Below are 17769 nucleotides of genomic sequence, written 5' to 3' on the forward strand. Positions count from 1 at the left end.
CTTGGCCAAGATTTACTACGAGAAAATCGTTTTCATCTAGCGCACGGCAAGATCCTCGACCGCTCGGCAACCTCGCAAAAAACTTACAGTCTATTCGAGGTATTAGATTATATATATATATATGATGCTGACCTATCTGACATATAATGAAATGGAATTTCACGGAGGAGGGATTTAAGTATCAAAATAGTTACTTGTGGTATTGTTATATTGAAGTTATTATTCACTTCATCACGATCTATGATCACAGCGACCAATTATATTTTTTCCAAGAGCTTAGAACAAGATGTTACAGACTTTTGAAGATGCATGGGTCCCGCACAATCGGATTGAAAACTTTGTTGAAACAAAAATGTCATAAAACAAAAGCTTGGAAAGTCTCGCTTAAGCTGGTCTGCACTCACATACTACTAAGAAGCCCGCAAGATACGGGATTAAGTTTTGAATCGTTAAATTTTAGATGACAAGACCTTGTCATGGTAACCATTTCAGAGAAGCAGTCCTGTTCCATTATTTTTTACCGTAAGATCTATACATTAGTTGATGGATTCTGATTACTGATAGCTCATTTGATTCGCGAATGAATTCTCCGCAGACCGTCTGATTGGTATTTTCAATAACTGTAACGTGGTTATTTCTGAATCACAAGCTTGTCTATGTACATTTTCATAATTTTTCACATTGATTCTTTTTATTTGGCAGCTGACGAGTTGATGAACAAATTCTGTCTCAAACAATTTGTATTGTGTTCGGTTATGGACAAAATAAGCTACTGTCTATAAAAATTGGATGAGCTGTACGAATTTTTGACTGATATCATAGTAGAATAATGTGTTAACCTAATACTGTTAACAATAGGGTTTTTACATTTGAAACGCAGTGATTGAAGGTTTTTGTTTCCAATCTAGAGGTACGTTTTCAATCGTATCTAACTTGATGAAGTTTTAGTTACACGTTTTAAACCTTTTCAACCTATTCAGCATCTTTTCTAGCTAACTGCAGAACGTACCATACATTCTGAAATGCCAAGGGCGTGGAATTCTGCAAAAACGTAATTACGAAACATAATTGAGTGTACCTTGATCAAAACAAGTTTTGTTTCTGCAACATAGAAATCGGATTCTGCGAATTTACACCGAAAAATTCCAGTTTTTTCAACACCAGAAAAAAAAAGTTCCTGAATGTATGACTATTGTATGAAATATTGGTAAAACATCGGTAAAATTCTGATTTATTATGGAACTATATAATAACTAGTAAATGTAACAACCAATTTCTTTTAGCAATTTATAATAAAACTGAATTATTCCGAAATATTAAAAAATCGTGGTCAATTAATTTTTTTCTTTGTAAAGTTTTTTAATAAATGTATAGTGTCTATATGACGATTACATTAATACAAAAAAAAAATACCGTCATCGACGAAGCAGATAATGATGTTTTCGATGAGATTGCCAAGGTAGGCAATTTAACTGCAGCATAAGGACTTGGTTCAAAAAAACATATCGATTTTCAATATTTTTTTACGCGGGTATTGGCAGGACAAGGTTGGATCTTTACGCACATTCAGTACAAGATTTGAAATTTAGAAAGGTCTTCTATTGTAACATTTTCTTCAGAACGACCAGACGGATTTAAGAAAACGTTGGTTCGTTTTTCAATAACACGCTATTAAAGTAGTTTTTTCCTTTTTTCACCGGCTCGAGATTTTTTTCGAAAAAAGTATCCAATCATTTTATAGGAAACGTTATAATCAAAGACCTGTCCAAATCACCAGCACTGCTTCTACCACGAATGAAAAGTGCCGCTTGTAGGGTGGCTTTTCCATTTTCTCCGAGGCTTGGGAAACGAGACGATAAAAATGACCGGCGTCATGGCTACTTTGGCGCGGGGTGTTGGGAATAGAATCCCTTCACGTGAAGCCTGCACGTCGTAGGTGAACGGATATTATATACCATGGGTAATACGGCAGGTTTAAAAGCGAAACCGTAACGAGAATTTTTCTTTTCCCCTTGTAAATTTTTACTGTTATGTTTCAAAGTGGCCTGGATTTTGTCAACTATCTTGTAGATCGGGGTTAACGGGGCTCTGTATCACCTAAAAGAAAAAAAAAAAAAGAAACGTCTTCCGCATTCAAATAATACCCGGGTATAAAAAGGTTGAACGCCGTTTGCGTAGCGGCAGTTTTTCGACCACTTTTGACCCAGACTTTTTGCCGCGAAAAGCGCGACTCGATCTTCTTTACCTTGAGGAAGGAGAAAAACATTCTTGAAAATAGATGCGTATCAACAATATCGGGCTACTCTTTTTCATTCAGAATTACTCTGGCGTGACGAAAGCACCTCGCCCTTGGAATAATTTGTCCCTGGTAAGGGAACAGGGCTTCTCCCCCCTGAACAAAGTTATATTTCTATGCAAATTTGGTGCAACGTTGAATAATGATAAAGAGATTTGACATCGGCTTTAGATTGACGAAGTTATAACGACGGGAAGCAAGTCGCTTCCTTTATCATGCCGTGGAGGAGGAGGAGGAGGAATTGCTCGCCGACGCACACGGAATTAAATCACTTTGAACGAGTCTCTCGCACGTGTCGACCAACATTCACGCCTGCAGTGAAGAAACGCGCGTGGGTCGGAAATCAAATCGGCTAAGCTTGCAGGACACACCTACGCGGCCGAAAAGCTTTTCATCGCCGGCTGCAAGTTCGATCAATAACACACGTCCCGAGTAGAAATTTCGGCCCTAATACAATCAATCCTGCAAGGTCCTGTGTTCGGTAGGGGATGAATAGAACCTGCGAAGGACTATTTTGTATCAAGAAGAGAGAATCCTATTCTAGGCCCTAAACTTGGCAGGATTTTCTATTCCTTCCGTGGTTCGGTTCAAAGTAGGACGTCTCTTGGTGAAATGTAGGATTATTCGGTACAAAATTATTGCGTGCAGTTAATATCGATGTTACACGAAGCATCTGAGGACAGTACTGGCAATAATTAGCATCACGTTATGATATTATAAGTCTGTTTATTTTTTTTTTCTCTTTGTAATTAAATTCATACTCCTGGTTTATAATTTTTGTTTTGAACTATGGAATCCATTTTGAGCTTAAAGGGTTATCATACTGTAACCAGCGTGTAGACAAACTAATTTTTCGCTAAATAATCAACAGAAGGGCACGTTACGTATTTCCTCGCCAGTTTCACCTATCTTCGTAAGAAGCTGCTCTCTCTCTACCAACAGCTTTATTGGAAATACAACGTGGGAAAGTTCTAGTCTTTCAGTGATTGATTTTCGATAATGAAAAAAAGAGAAATTTAGCATTCGAACGAACATTTCGCCAGGGTTAACATCATCCATCTTGTTGGTTAATAAAACTTGTTGATTAAATACTTTGCAATAGGTGTCGAAGATCATGATGGGTGTAAATATCGTGCAAGTAATTTTGACCGTCGGCTCTGCAGTGAAAGGTCAACCATAAACGAGAACTTAATTGATCCGAGTTCCTGCTGCGTTGATTGCGGGTCAACTGATCCCCGTGGGTGTTTAAAAAAATTGAACTTATCAACTCAATTAAGGGTTAGGCGCGTTAAATTGGTACCGCGCAAAACCGCCGATTTACATCCGTCAAATTTTAGGGGGAAATAATGGTAGCATCGTTACGCAGTGTTGCAGAGGTGCGTAGAAAATGAAAATTTGAAATCGAGGACTGAACTTTCATGACGTCAAATCGATTCGTTAAAAATAATTTTCCCTGGGTATGGCAAAAATTGAAAAGTTAATATTTGTGCATTGGTTGAAAGTATCTGATACTTCGTAGATTCCGGTTTAAAAATTAAAACCTGATACTTTTCAAATACGGATCGTTTTCACAGTAGTTTTTCTGACAGTAAAACAGCGAAGCTCTTTTCCATTTTACCGTGAAGATTCACGTTTTTTTCGAGTATCAAGTAAATTCCTATTTTTCCAATCGGTATCTATGTACAATAAAATTTTGCAGACTGATCAGCTGCTTCCATTTTTACTTTTTCATCAATTTCTAGAATAGACTGGCAGAAATCTAATTGTTATCTTTTTTCACATCTCTTAATTTCTCACAACAGTAACTTTCAATTCATCTATCAATGTCGCATTTGTATTTGGCATTTCATTAGATTTTTTTAAACATAATGATAAGGTATTCTAAAATTGGTTGCAACGGGAATAGTGTATAATATTTACTCATCAATTTTTACCCAGCCTTCGCTCGAGTCGTCATTAATTTTATTTTACTGCCGTTCAAATATTTTCTGCAATTAAAATCTGGACACCAGTTTGAAAAGGCAACGAGAAAAAAATTTGCACCATAAGTTGGAAATAACTTGAGCTGCAGTTCCTTTGTCGATACATGTATATATATAATAAATATACAGTCTATGCTAAGTAAATATATATGCAGAGCGTTACAGTTATGATTACCAAACGGCGATCACTGTTATTTGTACACGTGCTACCAATTTGCATTCATTATTCCGCATCATTACGCTCTGATATACATATGAGTCATATCATGCACGTGATTATGTATTTGAAAATTAATGGTATAATGAGCGAATCGGACGAGTTACCAGCCAGGTCGAATTGCGTTCAAAATGTCCTCGTCCTCGTTTGTTCAATCGTCAAATTCAATTTTAATTAATCCACAAGCGATATTTGATATTGTTTTGGCCCTGTTGTGATAGAAAATTATATACGCGTATATATAAAACCTCATACAGCGAAAGAATTGTACGTTTGTTCTCGAATAACATTACAGCAGTTTCAAACACTTGCGTTTAATTTAGAACACAGTAGAGTAAGACAATTTATGGCATTCTTCAATCATACGAACGAGTTTAAAAATATCTGGCTACGTCATTTCAGATGAAATTTGTGCAACTGAGAGAATCTGGATAAGTGGAAAAACAAGAAAGAAACTGAAAGATTACATCGTTATCAGTGTTTGTAGTCTAAAATATTGTTAAATTTGAACTACAATATGCAATTCTTGACAACACGGTTCACGGTTATCTGCATTATTGAATTACGAAAGACTAGCTGACTAATATATTCTTAAATTACAATATTTGAAGCCGGGTAAATTAGGACAAACATTCAGGATATTCATGACTATTCTCCACGTGCCTGAAATCACAATCCCTTGTTTTGCATACGCAAATCATACAGACTCCTCGTAACTTCCTGCTCTGGGAGTTTTGTGGGCTGAGTTGTCCAAAGAATCGCAAAGTTAATTGGATACAAACAGCATATCGTGAATCGAGAGGGCGCGTGAAATGATCACGCGAGAAGTTACAAGAGAATCCATTGTACAATCGATCGCAACTGTGAAACGGAAATTCAAAGGTAAAAAATGAACTCTAACCGTGCCGCCAAAGAACGTTTGTGAAAATATCTACGGCGCGGACGCATCGGAGACGCAATGCACCTAATCACTCACTCGCAATCATGGCTGTCGGGATGAAAAAAGGTTCAACCGGTCGACTCAAGAGCCTCGGAACGAGATATCCATCGGATAATCAAGGCACAGAGCTTGCCTCAGTATTCACAAGTGGCAGCAGCAGCAGAAGTAACAGAAGGCAATACAGCCGAGAGAAAACCGCTGTTGAGATTTCTGCCGAAGGAGGATCTGGTGGAGCAATAAGAAGTTAACGCACCGGGCTTCCGGTTCGCCCTTTACGATTGCCGATCCGTTTTTAGCGCCGCCTTCGACGAGCCGAGTCCGGCATGAACGAGAACGGTGAATGGAGTAGGTATATATCCGTTTCCCAGCAGCAGCTTTGCGAGATGAGCGAGGTCAACGAGCGCAAAACGGCTCGTAAATCGCTCAGGAACGCGTCGTAAAAACGATCTGGATGTAGGTACGTGCGTGCGGACTCTCTCCGAAGCGTAACCTCGACTCGACACAAATCACGTGCTGGTTATAATTATTTACCGAGTACAATGGACCTGGAAATGTCCTGAAATTTTGATTGTTCTTAAAGTTTTGGAAACCGTCTTTCTATTTTTCTTTTATCCTAGAAATATCCTGTTTTCATTCTCCTAGAAATGCCCTTGACTTTGGATTGTCCTTAAAAAGTCCTGGAAACCATCCTTCAATTTTTCTTTTGGCCTAGAAATATTCTATTTTTAATTCCCCAGAAATATCTTTGACTTTCGATTGTTCTTAAAAAGTTCTGAAAACCATCCTTCAATTTTCTAAAATATTCTATTTTTAATGTCCTGAATATGTCCGTGAATTTTGATTGTCTTTGAAAAGTCCTGGAAACTGTCCTTCAATTCCTTTTCTGTCTTCTGAATATTCTATTTTCAATGTCCTGGAAACGTCGTTTAATTTATTGCGGATTTTATACTGGACACCACGGGGCAGTGAATGAACGGATGATCAGCCTGGACGGACTTTGGCCAGTTATTAAATCGCTACGTGCCGTGGTCCCGATAAAACACCCTTTTCGCGAAGCTTATCCTGCTAATCCATTCATCATAATCGTGCCTATGTGCTGGCTGCGCCCATCGATGTTGGCTATACGTGATGCAGATGGGGAGGCTGGTTGTTAGTTTGACGTTGACTAATGTGCCGTTCGGTCTATCGATGCTGAAAACAATTTTCTCGTCATTATTATTTACCTCGGTATATTCTCTCTGATGTTGGATGCGGGAAGCTTCGCCGATGCTGTTTCACACTGCCATTTAGCCCAGATGATGGTACAGCAAGCCTGGAAAAAATGTCGGGTTCAAATAACTCCACTTTCCACTATCTAACATTGAGTCGAATTTTTTTCACAACAAAATCATAATTAGGACGAAATAGGAGTTGACTCGTGGAGTTAATATTCTCGGTAATGAGCTAAACGGTCTGATATAAGATCAAAACCGTCGAAAGTAACAAAGACCTTCGCTGTTTATAAGCAGTAGAATCCGGAAACATTCCTGAACAACGAAAATCGACCCATGATCTTCGAAACCTGTTAAAGTAGTTCATCATTTCGCGACGAATATGTCGACACCATTTCAAAACCGTCCACAGACGATATTCGCCACAAACACATAAAATCTAAGTCAAAATATTAAGAAATCTTAAGTGAACAAATGAAAAAGTGCTACAATTTCAACCAAAAAATGACAATTTAAATTGACAGTCTTAAAGTTTTACACCTCTTTGATAACTGATCTGTACATTGAATAAGTGGTAATTACCGAATGGACAAAGTAATGATTCTGATCAGATATCTCATTTTAGTATGCCAAATTTTGTTTATGTCTTGTTGAACCTTAAATAAATAAAAAATATCTCGCACCGTTACGGTTTACGTGAGAATAGAAGATTGTTTTTTACATGTCTTGTGTTATTTACTAACCGTTATCACAATAGTCGAATCAACTATTCGTCGATAATAACTCTAATTATGTGCGAATAACACAAGACCTCTACTGTAGAATATAACCAATTTGATTACATTAATTCCAAAATGGTCGAATAGACTTCATGAATGAACAGATAAAATATTTGCATGGTTATCATTTCTATCAAGTTCAAGCTCCTTGAAAGGATAGTTCTGAATGTTCATTATTGTTCAGGAACTATTTTTTCCAACTGATAAATTGCTCTTTTCGTGTTGCCACGTTCTTTCGTAATTTTCAATACGTGAATTAAACATATAATTGAGTATGGAGAGTGGGAAAAATACATTCGAATACGAGACTTTATACTGATCTTAATAGTAAGAAATTGTAATGATGAATACGATTCAACTAAATACATACGAAATGATTTCATTGATAATCAGAACTTTTGTCAAAGGTCATATCAAATTTGATTAAAAGTTGTGGGCAATTAGTTATCACGTATATTGAACAAAGCACGGATTGGAATCTGTTTAAATTGATGCTTCTTTAGCCCAAGGGTATAGACTTGTTCCCACGGTGAAGGTGCGGCTCATTGAGCAATGCATTAACCAATGAACCGTAACTTCAATGCAAGAACAAGCCAACACCCGTGGGTTGAAAAAGATTCGATTCGTGGACTTTACTCGGTGCAGTTGTTGAATGAAGCGGAAAACTAATTTTCTTTCATCTTTAATTAAATTTGACGTGAGGTTTGATTGAAATTGAAATCCACGATATAAGCTTGTGCGATAAGAGTAGCCTAACAATAAACTCTTGGATGTATTTTATACCGTCATGCTTATTGTTATGGTATTAAATTGTTGAGTTCAATATAGTGTCTTATTGCACGGCATGTAAGAACATAACTGCACAAAGAGAATAATTTATAGTAGAAAGTATGACGAGCTGCAGGTGGATGATGTCGAAAATTTGTGATATTAGAAAATCCATAACTACTTTGAAAGACGTTAACTGCCAATGAAACTTGCACCAAAACTTAGGGCTTTTTAAACAGAAAGGTTTAAAACAAAAGATACATAGGCAATCGTATTGTTGGCCTCATTTTACATTGCGTTGAATAATTTCTACAATTTTAGAGCAGCCTGTATAAAATTGGAATTTCCCGAAAGTCGATAAAAATGTAAATAAAAGATTTTAGAAAAGTGTGTGTTCCCGAAATCTGTGCAAACGGCGTTTTGTGAGTGATTTAAATGAATTCTTGTTGCGATCTTTCTGGGCAATTTGAGGTGTACTTAAACTGCGACGTAAAATTATTTGGGGTGGGGCTGAAGTTCCGAATTTGGAATGATCCAAAAGCGCCTAATTCCGAATTATTGAGAGGCGAAACTTGAAGTAAAGAAATCAAACTTCTAAAAAATCTGACGTTTCAAAGTTCCGAAATGCAAGATTCCGAAAATTTAATACTCGATAGAGCAAAGTTCCAAAAAGAAACGTTCCGGTATATCAAAATTCCGAAAAATAAATTTTTGCGAGAGTAAAATTACGAAAGTTGAAATATAGGCTCACACAGCGTAGTTTACTCAACGATTGGGTTCCAAACGTAAAAATATCAAGAATCCAAAACAAAGAAAGATTAAAGTGGTGAAATTTCACTTCTTAAATTCAAAAATTCACTTAACTAAAAATCTTGGATTATTCGAAATTTTGATGTTTCAGATTTTTAAATTTTCATATTTTCGCACTCTTATAACTTTGACCTGTCGGATTTATGCCCTTTCGGCATTTTGTCCTTTCACAATTTCGCGGAACTTTTCAAATTCGAAATGTCAGGGCTGCCCCAATCATTGGACGCTTTCAAATCATCTTTAGGATTTTCTTGCTAATTCACTTGCATTTACCAGGTCATTTCTGAACTCAAATTATCTATCTTTTCCTAGAACTATCCAGGTTATGTGTAAAATCTCTTGATTTTTTCGCGTTATCTTTACAAATGTTTTACATTTCTTATCTTTTTTTTTTTTTTTGAGACCGTCCACAAAGTTGTCAGATTCTTCCTGGTCATCTGGAAGTATGATCTCTGTCATTGCTCAGACTTTTTCATATCGTTCAAAAGATTCCCGGCCTTTTTTCTGATTTTTCAGGTTGTCGATAACATTTTTTAACCAACGTAGGTTTATCAGGTCACATAAAATCCTCGAAATAACTATACCAAACGTGAGCGTGTTACTCCAGTATCGACCGTTGCTAGATATAGATACGATAAATCCAGTGAAGGGTCTTTGACTTTTTCTACTTCAGATTAAAAAAGTTGAAACGAGTTTCTAATCTTCTCGCCCAGCCAAGATACCTTCATACACACGCGGCCGTCAATCAAGAAGTTAAAAACTAAAACCATTTCATCGAGTAGACTTTTTACCCCTCAAATTCTGAAGTATTATATCCTGCACACATTGTATTCCACAAACACTCTCGAATATCGATAAAAACACCCAAAGTCAGGGTGTTCCGAAACGTTGGCTACATTTCTTTCCATACTCTCTGACGCTGCAGTGAGATTTTATAAAACAAATCTTCATCCATCCGCGATTCACTATTTACTATTCGAGTGCCGTCGACCCAAAGCTTGTCTTTGAGTTAAGCTTCCATCGGCGTATTTGTAAACGGCCAATGGCCCAATGACGCAGACGGATGTCTCTCACCGCTTCAGGCACTTCGATTTCAACGTGTTCCTTTCCCGCAACAAGCCACCTCTCACGATACAGGGTGGGCGAAAATTACCACTCTAAGTTTCACATTCGGTCCGGATCATTGGACTTGGCGGTGCAAGTGTACCCCGATTCCGTATACACAAAATCACAAATGCGAGAGAAAGGCTCGAAGAGACATCGCGGAACGACAAAGAACCAATCAATCTGCCTTGCTTCGTTACACACGTGACACAAACAGTCTCCGCTGGTTCGAAGACGAGTTTCGTTTGAGGAAGATTCTTTTTTACCAACTGAGTACGCATGTGCAGGCTGACAAAATTGGCGCTCCAACGCACAAATTTGTGCATAATTGTTGGACTTGATCTGACAGCCGGTGTATTGGATTGACAAGTATTCTAAGGTTAGATTCGACGGTCGTGGGTTATGTTACGTTTATTGAGATTGGGTTTGTTTCGCGCTCGGCCGACTGTGGCGCTGCAGGTTTCTCTGTGCTGCCAACATAACTCTAGTGTAAAAAATTAGCCGTCTCAGATTGATTGTCTCCAAGTGTACATGTAACCCCTCAATGAATTATTACCAACAAGTAAACTTGGGCTTCAAATCTAACGTTAACGAGACGACATTCGTCTCAATACACTGCTTCGTAGACGAAGCAGAGCTCATTAATGGGGCGGAGTGGCCGTTATGGAGAAGCAGTCGAGGTTCACCGTGCGCCCCTGGAGGAGAGAGTTCCTTCAGGAAATTTACTGCGCCCCAACGCAGCCAGCCAGTTTGTTAGCCACGTGCCACCCTTCCGAGTCCATCAAATCTTGGCCATAGCGAAACACTCCGTAAGGTTACTTATTACTCTTGTTAACCCTCGCATTTGTGCGACTACAACACCGTGATCGTGGCTGTCGGTCTCTGTTGGTCTCGACGAAAATCATGGAGTCGGATGGCCGCCCGACTGGCAGGGCTGTCGAAGGGCTACGCGGAATTAGGGGCGGCTAATGCGCCGCCACTTTGTTTCATAAGCGTCCCCAGTGTCCCCATTAGGCTGGTACCATTATCTCGCCGCGTCCTTCCTCGGCTGACCAAGCACTGCCGCTTGTATCACCGATACCATGACCGTGGAGGGTCAAAGCAAAGGGCCTACTGGCATCCGCTTATCTCTGCGAAAAGGTACGACCAGGAAAACTGATTGTCTTCATCGGGTTCGACTTTGTTTCGTCAATTCGTGTCGTCCTACGTCGCATGCAAAGAACTTTACGGAGACAAATATTCCTGTGTATGGTACTGTTACGTCCCAGCCGATAATTATAGCTACACCCTCTCTGTATCGCAACCTACCGACACGTGCAATTATCATAAGAGAGCACACATGCTCATACCATAGCCTTTAAGAACCATATAGACATAGATTTAGTTATCATCTTGATGTGGAATGGTCTCGCACCGACAATTGTTCATGTATCATTTTCATTTCTTTGTTTTATATCGTCAATTTCAATTCAGGCTCGCGAACTCTCACTGACCAAACTTAAGGAACGTGAGAGAATACAAGACGAGCAGTTCACAAAGTATCATTCTTAGAATTCAAATTTGCATTCTTGCAACTAACTATGCTGTCGGCATTGCACCGATTGGCCTCTTCAATACAAATCGTCTTGCACTGACGTAGCCAAAAACGAATCAGGAGTCTCCTCCAGACCTCCCACTATTCAAGATCCTTTTCGAACTAGACAGTTGCAGATTAGAATTACGTCAGACATCGAAAGTAACAGAACCAATTTAGACGTCAGACCATTGCACACCTCGAAATCAAAAACGTCAATTATCATTCAGTCATAGAGCACTCATCTTCAAAAGCTTCGAACTTTAGAACAGCTAACCAAGTGAATGACACTAATAACCCACATCTCGAAAACCAGTTAACGAACATATTATATTTAATAAACGTGTATTTTGAATTAAAGTGTGTGTAGAGCGAGTTATTTCAATCACGCATAGTGATAGTTGGCACGACCTACAACAAAATTCCAAACCAAGACAGGCTGCACGAGAAATTGTAAAGGATTTCTCGGGATGTTTCCAGAACGTAACAGTACCTACGGTAACGGATGGATTTGTCGCAGCAGTATAAGGATTGGAATTATTGAGTATGGAGTATTTTGCTATTAGACTTATGTTACGTTACACTGAAAAAAAATTCATTTTTTACAGTAACTAGAAAAATTCGGTAAAACGGATATCGTTAAAAAAAAAAAAACGGTTCGTATATTGTTGGAGTTACGAAAAACTTGGTATACGTAACTATTTTGCGCTATTGTCGATCTTTTTTTGGTAATTGCAACGCAAAATCAGTTTGTGAGGCTTACTCTACTTGTTTAGTTAAATAAGGCTTTAATATCAATTTGTCGTTGCACAAGCGTTAAATTTTCGCAACAGTTACAAAAAAATATAATAACAGTGATCGTAATGAGAAAGAATAGTAACGGATACTAGACTTTCTGGTAACAGCTAGAAAACTAATGTTCACTTTGTACCTAGAAATATATTTTTCGACTGTGGTAAAAAAAGGAAATAGTTGAGGACTGAGCGGTAACCGGAACTAAAACTTTCTCTCAGTTTGGTCTTCTCTCGTCCTTTAATCGCGTTTTTCATCCTAACTCTAATTTTGACGCTAAATGCTAGAAGATGTCTCATATTTGAATGCTCGTAAACAAATTGGCTGTTGAGTCTCTTATCTATGGTGCATAACCCATAACCGTCATAATTTTAATGTCTATCTTTTGTAAGCTTTAATATTCTTGACAATTTCTACAACCGCTCACGCTCTTAAATTTTTCTCCCCAGCACAGTGTGCACCGTACGGATGTATTATTTTACTTACAATAAAATTTGGACGTATTTTAAAGGGTTATTTTGAATACTCTTCAGCTTGCCTCTTTGATTCCGGAGTTGAAGTCTGACTACAGATTCTAAAAATGACGAAAGAAACATTTATATTAGGAATGAAAGTCACTCAGAAAATGCTTTGCTTACCATCTTCTTTAACTTAAATATTTTTTCAGTCTTCGCCCGGAAACTTGTTTTGCATTCCATATTGAAGTGTTACGCTTATTTATAGTGACTCTGCGATTCGTACAAACTGCTGTCCAGTTGAGTCAAATTGCCGTATTTTAATTAAGAAAGTGTAATTATGAACATGAATTCCAATACATAATCAGCAATTCGTTTCAATTCGAACTACATGAAGTTGGATTTACGTTTCATTTACCATACATAAGTGATTTTTCTGATCACAGCTATAGCTAATAGGTAAAAAGTTGTTTGGACTACGTTGGTTTATTTGATACCTCATGATAAAAGTTTATCACTTTGAAAACAATTTTATCTCTGTGCATATAAAAACAAGGAACATTATTGTATAAAAAACATTGAAGAAATAAAGTCTTTGTTATGACTACACCTTATTTGTATTTTGCGTTTGCTCTTCCCAAAACCTAAAGTGTGCGGAAAAAAAAGGCACAAGAAAAACCAATTGAGGGAAAAAGAAAAGTTTCCCAAACACGTAGTTTTACTTTCACCAAATCGGATTGATTCCATTGATGGTTAATTGATGGAATGTCGCGGTTCGGGGAGTCGACATCAGATTTCAATTATCTCTCGAATTGCTTGGAGCTTTAAATGAGCTACTCGACTGCTTGTCGCTTCTCTGAATATATTTATCACATAGAATCAAAAAGCGCTAGTCATTGCAATAATAATTACCCAATTACGTTGACAATACTGAAATGACGATTGGCCGGAAAATGTTATTTTCCTAAGCGCAAAGACATTCTCGAAGCATGAAGCTCTCCTCACGTTTGATAAAATATCGCAGACATCCAATAAGTGCAAGAAAAGGAACGAAAACGTGGGACGAATAAAAAAAAACGCGACAAAAATCGCACTGTCTAAATCGAAGGAATCGCGTTCAATCTCCTCCCCTTTATCATTGCCGTGTCGGTGTGTGTGAAAAAAAAAAGTAATAAACAAACAAAAATTCCCCACCTAAAAAGGGTAGAGAATGTAAAAAGGAGCCAATTTGAGTGAAATTAAAAAATTAAACCCCCTCGTATAAATAGCTAATCTTCAATTACTGTTGGCTGTATGAGGGTGGGGGGAGGGCGTTTAAAACGAGCGATAAACTGAAGCGAGACCATCCGGTTCAGCCGTTCACCAGAACCAAAACCCGCAAGGTCCAAGTATCGCGAGTATCACATCCCGCCCACTATCTTCCCGCAATATCTTAGCAGCACGTGCGTTTAAACGTCGGCTTTATTCGGCTATAAGGGGTTCGGTACGAAGAGCCGAGCAAATACCGCCGACAATATCGTCCAATTTATTGACCCTTTTTTTTTCGAGAGGGGTATGGACGCAACGCACGGATGCGAACGGCGCTGCACAAAACGGCCGAGATACGAGCCGATTCAATGTTTTCAGGTTTAACAAGAATATACATACATGCTGCAAGCACCCGCAGCTGGGGAAATGAAAATAACGGGTGAAATAAGAGAGAGAGAGAGAGAGAGAGAGAGAAAGAAACGGGAAAAACAACGCGGAATGATGTGGAATACTGCAGAGGTGAAGAGATAGGGGGAAATGGTAATAAAATTGAAGAAACAAGAAGCTTCGCGTTTTCCTCTTTTTCTTTAACTCGCTTTCGACATTTTCTTTCCGAGTTTTTTCTTTTTTCTCTCTCTCTCTCTTTTTCCATCTCCTCTTTACTTCTTCTTTCTTCCTTTTTCTTTTTACTTCTCTCCTTCTCTGTACTACCGGAAAGCTCATGCTCTCAGGGGTGCACAAGGGGTTGCTGTTCGGTTATGACCCCTTACCAGGCTCTGTTGTTTTTTTTTTTTTTTTTTTTTTGTTTTTTTTCTCTTTTCGCGTTTCTCTATCTTATTTTCTTACTGTTATTTTCATTGTTATTATAACCAGTCTTGCTCTACACGTCTTACTTCGTAATGGCGATACTATGCATCCGCGGTTATATCGTGATATTACCCTCACCTTCTTTGTTATCATCGTAAAATGAAAACCAGCTAGCAATCTCAATTTTCTCTAATTCTGGGTACGAAAATATGCAACTTTGTTTACGGAAAAATTTTAATCTACCTCGAAACATAAATTTTTGTCGTTTTAACGATAACGCGTTTTTAATTAAAGGTTTACAGCTTAAGGATATTCACCTCGCGTCAATCTTTATTCAGCTGTTCTTATTGATTGAATGTGTGATGCAATATTTGACTCATTGGCTGAACATCCCGAGTCAAATAGAAAGATCTGTTGAAAATATGAAAATACATTGAAGTGAAAGAAACACGTAGGTACTTATTTGAAAAAGTTAAAGTATACTTGATGTACCAATGGATTGTTAAAAAAAATTAATGCGCTTCAATTGTTTTCATTCTTAATAGACCTTTTAAATTAAAAATTAATTTGTGATGCTGATATCGGACAACGCGAATTACAGACAATCTTATGAATGAAACGCCTTAAGGGGGGGGTACACCATGCAAGCAAAAAAAAATACTGCAACTTTGCGATTTTTTTTTGAAAAAACGGATTTATTTATGAACATGCGGTCTTGAATACATTAATATATAAGTCTTTGAGAACTTTAAAAAATTTTTTTATTGTCGAAAAATTTCAAAATGGCGTCGTGACAGTTGGATCCCCAAAGCCGCTCGGAAAAATGGGGTGCGAGATTTGGTGGAGTCGTGGATAGTCCTAGAACACACAAATTACAAAAAATTAGTTGTATATTATGTTTTCTTGTCCACTACGTACCACTTTTTTGATATCTAGTCTCAAAAATTTTTTATGATTGTTTAAGTAACGATTTTTTTTTTTCAATTTTTCGACCACGTTTTTGCGACTTCAAACGGTCAAAAAAAATTTTTGAGACTAGATATCAAAAAAGTGGTACGTAGTGGACAAGAAAACATAATATACAACTAATTTTTTGTAATTTGTGTGTTCTAGGACTATCCACGACTCCACCAAATCTCGCACCCCATTTTTCCGAGCGGCTTTGGGGATCCAACTGTCACGACGCCATTTTGAAATTTTTCGACAATAAAAAAATTTTTTAAAGTTCTCATAGACTTATATATTAATGTATTCAAGACCGCATGTTCATAAATAAATCCGGTTTTTCAAAAAAAAATCGCAAAGTTGCAGTATTTTTTTTTGCTTGCATGGTGTACCCCCCCCTTAATGTGGAGTAAAAATTGAACGCAGATATTGATTTTATTTTATGTTTGATGATAAAGTCTCGCAAAAATATCCTCTCAGAAACATTTTTCAAACTCTTGAAAGTACTTCAATTCTGAGTCACCATCCATTCTCGTATTTGTTTCAATTTTTCCATCAAAGAGAAAATTTCACGTCCAATTAACGTTAATAATTGTAACGTTCAAATCTGTGATTGAAAGTTATTTTATTCTCATCAAACTCTTCTGCATAAATCAACTGCATTTCCGTTAATAAACTTCAATCAATCTGCTGATTATATGTAATGAAATTCCAATTTCGAACTGAAATGCGTCAACGTGTTACACTTCCCTCATTGATTTACGAATAATTATCGTAAAAGATTAACAATAAAAGGAAGAAAAGACAAATAAATACGATTTAATCACGTAATTTATTTTTCATTCACAGTACAAAATAAAATAGTGATTTTTGCGTATAAATAAAAATGTACAAAAACTTATCATTAAAACCCAGTGAAGAACTTTGCCTTTCTTTCGTCTGAATTTTTGATATCTCGCTTTTCGTTATTTCATCAAATTAGATTTTTCGTGTTTCTTTGTTCGTAAAGTAACTTTTATTACATTAAAACGAACGTTCAAATTTCATTATAAATCAAATATCTGATGAAGCTTCACTTTTCATGTCCTCACTAAACAATTAATATTCTCAGACACGTCTTGGTAGTTTCGTCGTTATCGTAGAAGTGAGTGATAAACTTATATTGAACTAGTTAAATTACGTTTAGAGCTAGGCGGGCTTGTTCAAACGGTAACCTCCTTTTTTTTAAATTCGAGTATTAGACACGCTATGTAAACTGTTACATTATGAATATAAGTTTGTCCTGCAGGTGTTCAAAAACATTCTGAACCTTACAATTCGACACACACGATGGAACTTATGAAACGTCTCTCCTTGTAAATCCTAATTCATGTACTTACAAGGAGACTTTGCGATCCGTCACTCACCCATTTCAATGAAACTTACGTCGCGTTTAGGCCATGACTCGAACTTAAATTGCCCAAAACGGAAACTCCAAATGGAGAGCCGTTTCCAAGAAAATCGAGTTCAAGTCTCGCTGAGGCTACTATTTTTTTTTCTTCCAATTTTTCAATCCATTCCAAATTCCTGTATTGTTTAGGTACATTATAGATTTATGAAAATTATATAAATAATCAAGCGTTCAATCAGTAGGTATTTACTTCCCAAAAACACGCTTTTTATAATTACTTTTTTGTTCGTTTGTATGAAATTGAACTAGAATTATCCTCAATGTCGTTCATTTGATTTGTAATAGAGTACAGAGTAAAATTTAATCATCAGAAGCATCCCTGTCAGAAGCAGTCCAGAAAAATTCAGGGTGATGACGCGTCCTAAAAACACCGAAAACAATAACAACAATTA

At 37.3% G+C, this 17769-nt stretch overlaps 1 protein-coding gene across 4 annotated transcripts in view; it reads right to left on the reverse strand.

Moving 5' to 3' along the window:
- LOC124302151 (protein artichoke) overlaps window positions 1–17769 on the reverse strand; it is a 121424-nt gene that overhangs the window by 70611 nt on the left and 33044 nt on the right. For 3 of the 4 annotated variants that reach the window (XM_046757985.1, XM_046757986.1, XM_046757983.1), the window contains one exon: window positions 6659–6747. The gene's annotated coding sequence lies outside the window, so the exon portion shown is untranslated. Of the gene's footprint in view, window positions 1–6658; window positions 6748–17769 lie in introns of those variants that run through there. The other variant, XM_046757988.1, reaches the window with a different exon arrangement.

Source organism: Neodiprion virginianus, chromosome 4 (assembly GCF_021901495.1).
Source record: "Neodiprion virginianus isolate iyNeoVirg1 chromosome 4, iyNeoVirg1.1, whole genome shotgun sequence".
Classification (NCBI taxonomy): Eukaryota; Metazoa; Arthropoda; class Insecta; order Hymenoptera; family Diprionidae; genus Neodiprion; species Neodiprion virginianus.